The sequence below is a fragment of the Lactuca saligna genome, chromosome 4 (assembly GCF_052625555.1).
Source record: "Lactuca saligna cultivar CGN05327 chromosome 4, ASM5262555v1, whole genome shotgun sequence".
In the NCBI taxonomy this organism is placed as follows: domain Eukaryota; kingdom Viridiplantae; phylum Streptophyta; class Magnoliopsida; order Asterales; family Asteraceae; genus Lactuca; species Lactuca saligna.
In genome coordinates this window covers 288,087,642-288,092,106 of record NC_136420.1, presented here as the reverse complement: position 1 = coordinate 288,092,106, position 4,465 = coordinate 288,087,642, and the positions used below count along the sequence as shown (strand labels likewise).

The 4,465-nt window shown below is 30.9% G+C and overlaps 1 pseudogene; it reads left to right on the top strand.

Moving 5' to 3' along the window:
- The first annotated feature begins 1,578 nt into the window (after nucleotides 1–1,578).
- LOC145040749 (non-specific lipid-transfer protein 2 pseudogene) lies at nucleotides 1,579–1,863 on the top strand (annotated as a pseudogene).
- Nucleotides 1,864–4,465: the final 2,602 nt, after the last annotated feature.

Sequence of the window (4,465 nt, the reverse complement as noted above, 5' to 3'; positions counted from 1 at the left end):
TGAACTCGAAACATTGGTTTTTTCATTTTCTTGGAGTTTGGGGTTTGATTGTTGGGATTCATTTTTTTGAAAAAAGTAGAAAGAAATTGATAGAAAGAGGTGTGAGTTTGAATGTTAAAGTGTGTGTATAATTATAGATGTTGTAGAGGGTAATTTTAAAATAAAAAAAAATAAAAAAAAAAACTCAATTTCCTATTTCTAGCCGTTAGCAATTTTTTTATTATCGTTTTTTAATGGTTAGATTGACAAAAAAAAAAAAAAAAAAAAAAAAAAAAAAAAAATCCGGCCAATAAGAGAAAGAGAGATGGCAACAACCTCTCCCCCACCTCCTCCTTGCAATGTCGTTCCAATACTCCCGGTGCAGTGTTCCGGTGAGCGGGAAAGGGTCCTGCTGCTGATCTTCCCTCCGGTGCTCCGTCGGGTTTAAGTAGTTGAAATATCTGATCATAAAATTTATATTTCCAAACTATAAAAAAATAAAAAATATTATTCCAAACGAACTATAATTAGAAATTTAATTTGTTTTAACTATTATGATCCATACATAACAACCTTTTCACATATACACCAATTTATGATTTATTAACCCTCCAAAATATAGATTGCTATGTATGATACAAAATTTATTATATATGAACGACACTATTTAAAAAAATATGTTTTAGTATGCAAACTTAACATTCATTGTTGCAGGGTTTAAAAGATAAGTTTTTTTATCGTTGGGTTTGATATTTATAGTGATTTGGATAGTTTGAGTAAAGTCGATGATTCTTGTGGGTTGCAATGTGTTTCTTTTTTGTTTTTGTTTTTTTTTTTTTCTTTTTTGAGTTCGGGTTAACACGCGGGTTAAAGAGACCCTTTTACCCAGGTACTTAAAGGAGAGATGGTTTGTTGCAGCTGATCAGTTGATTCATTTTTTCCTCTTTGCGTTCTATCAAATTACTTCTCTCATCCTCTCTTCGTGTATAGAATTAGGGTTTCATGTTTCATCATTGTTCTTGATTCTTGTTGCAGAATAGTTTGAGTGAAATACAAAGAATAGATTAGATTTATTGTAGTGAGGTATTATATGTAAGTACGATTAAAACTATGTGTCTGTTTGTTTTCAAATGATATAATGGATGATGTTGGAAAATCTATTTGTGTGTTTTTTAAGACTCTTATTCTTAATGGAATCATGGACTCTTGTAACTCCTATACAACTAACAAATAGATAAACTAATATTTTTCAAACAACTGTCGGGATTTTACTTGTATACGATATCTATTGACTTTTAGTTCGTCAAAGTTGGTGAATGGTCACTTGCATTTTTGCCCCAAAGAAAGCTCGAAAATGAAGCATACCCACGTATAGAAGACCAAACCCAAACATTTCTATCAAACACTTTAAGTCAAGAAACTTTGAAAATATATTATGTAACATAAGGTTTTCCAAAATCTTTAGTAAAACTATTAAATAACCCAAAAAACCCTACTAAAACCACTATAAATTACGAAGCTTTAAGCTTGAAGAACCACAAATCACCATCTTTCCTTCTGTGATCTCTAGTCTCAACTTATTATTCTCATTTTGAAATGATGAAGAAGGCATTTTCATTCATTCTTTTGTGTGCCTTGGTGGTGATGCTTGTGGACAATGTTGAGAAGACGAATGCTGCAACTTGTAATCCACAAGAGTTAGTGCCATGTGCTGCGTTTCTCTCTAGTGGGGCGACACCATCTGTAGCTTGTTGCAGCAAGTTGAAAGCACAACAGCCTTGTTTCTGTGGCTACGTGAAGAACCCTAGTCTTAAACAATATATCAACTCTCCAAATGCCAAGAAGGTTGCTTCAGCTTGTGGTGTTTCGATTCCTAAATGTTAAAAAATTAATGGTCTGTTTAATGAAAGAAAAATGACTCATGATAGTAGTACGTACTACTTCACTTGGTGATACTAGTACCAACATGCAGAATAAAGCTAGATGCTATTGTTGTTTTTCATGCATTTTCTCGATCGTTGTATGTGTGTGCCACTCTTTTTCTATATATGTAATGTTTCCATTCAGATGCAATTGCGTTATCTAATGTCTTTTTCCAGATATATGTTCCAGATATCATGTGGATTACGAAAAATATAAAAGTTAGCAGGCAAAACTAAGACGGAAGCATTAATATGAAAACTGAGATTATTAACTATGAAAGTCGATATCACAAATTGAAAACTGAGAGCGCATAATTTGTCAAGAATCAGGTAGATTCTCTTTTAGGTATGTTGAAATCAAATGAAAACGGCCACTTGCGTTATCTAATGGTTCGGTTTTGACCGAAAACCGCACCAAACCGCACCATGCTCACCCCTAATTGTAATTTTATGAGTCTATCTGAATCGAACCAATGACGGATCTAGTTTGTATCCTGAGATAGCCCGAGATACCCATAACAAAAATTTAGTAGTGTAATTTTTTCCAGATTTTTTTTCTTATTGTATATTACGTGATCTTTTTTTAGGGATATCCATTTTACTTATTGGAGATACCCTTTTACTTCTGATCCACCCATGAATCGAACATGCTAGGATGAACTGGATCGGTCAAACCAAAACCAATTTGAGGTTAGGTTTGAAAACCTTTTCAATCGTATATATCCGATGAGAGTTAGGAGATGTTTGATCTACCGCTTACCATAAGGGTGTTTGGTAAAAATAATTTATCCCCAAGGCTGAGTTAACTTGTGAAAATTGACTGTAGATTTTCTTTAACAGTTTTATTGAATTGTTATATATTTTATTTGGATTTCTTTTTGTTGTTTGGATTTGAAGGAGGGAAACCTATGTATTGTTTCATTTCAAGTTGATCTACGATAAAATTCATGTGTGAATTGAATTTCTTTGATATATAATACTTTATAAATTGATGATTTTTTTGTTAAATTTTTGAAGTTACTTTGATTTAAAAAGTTAAAATGATTTTTCTTCCCCGTTAAACAGTTTTACCAAACAACACTAAATTTAGTTCATAGAAGGTTTAGTTATTTGTTGTAAAAGAGTAGAAGGAGATTATAAGAATTTTTAAACTAAAGATAAAAATTACATTATTAAATTTATTTTCAAATTTTGCATGTAAATGTTTTTAAGGAGGCTATAAATAAAGTTTTTACCAGTAATAAATTGAGTATGACTTAGTTAATCCAAACTTTTTTGATTATTATGTATTTTAATTGAATATTATTTTCTTTATGTCTTATATCTTAATTTTTAATAGGTAAGTAAGAGGACAAGATCACAATAGGGAAAGCAATATGTGAGATACATTCACTGGTATGAAAGCTTTGTTATTATAAGATAACGATTAGCGTATTATGTATATTCCTTTGCACACCAACTTCAACAGGTTATCGTGGATGTAGCAAAGAGCACGATAATGTTGAAAACTTCTTTGAATAAATTTCTCTGGTGGTTATTTTGATATGTGGTTCATATCAAAGAAAATATATGCTATAAGAGAGTTACATAGAAATGGTGGAAAAGGCAGGCAATTGGTAACGGAGAACTTAAAACTAAAAAAATGGGTTAAATCAAGAGAGTTGCAATTGGTAGCGGAGAACTTAAAACTAAGAAATGGGTTAAATCAAGAGAGTTATTTTATTTGAACGGGGGATACAAAATAAGGTTCATATTTCAAAACAATCACAAGTTTGATGAACTTATTTATGAAGGTTCTTGAAGTTCTTGTTTATGTTGAAGATGAGGGATCCACTATAAATAACTGAAATCAAACATACATTATCTTAAGATATTTCAAAAAACTTGATTTTGTGTTTTATTTACGTTTGATGTATGAAGTTTTACACCTCACGAGCATATTATCAAAGCATTTTAAAAAATGATCAAGACATTTTAGAAGCGATTTATCAGGATAGAGGGATAATGGATGCATTAAAATCTTTAAGAGATACGAGGTGATAAAACTTTGTCGACAATATTTTCTTTTTGTCAAAAAAATAATACTAATATTGTGGATATGACCGAAAATTATGTCACTTCGAGAGGCCGCAGGACCAAAGTTACTAATTAGATTCATTTTGAAGTTGAAATTTCCATCACAATTGTAGCTGTTCAAATTATAGAATTTGGAACTGATAAAGTTTAATAAGCACCTAATTACTAATATACACGAGGGATCTGAGCCCTTATGATTCATTTTGCTAAATTTGGAAAAAAAAAACAAGGTTATTGAAGTTGAATGAGTTGTATAAAAACAACTTTGATGATTTAGAGAAGATGCAACTTGATGATGAACTTAATATATATTATCACTTTTTGCATAAAGATGATCACTTCAATAGTTTGAAGGAAATTACTAAGTTTTCTTGTTTGATGATGTTTTCTTATTTGATGGTGGAAACATCGAAACATCATTCTTATCCTATGGTTTATAAGTTATTAAAATTGAATTTGCTTTTACCAATCACGACTGCAACAGTAAA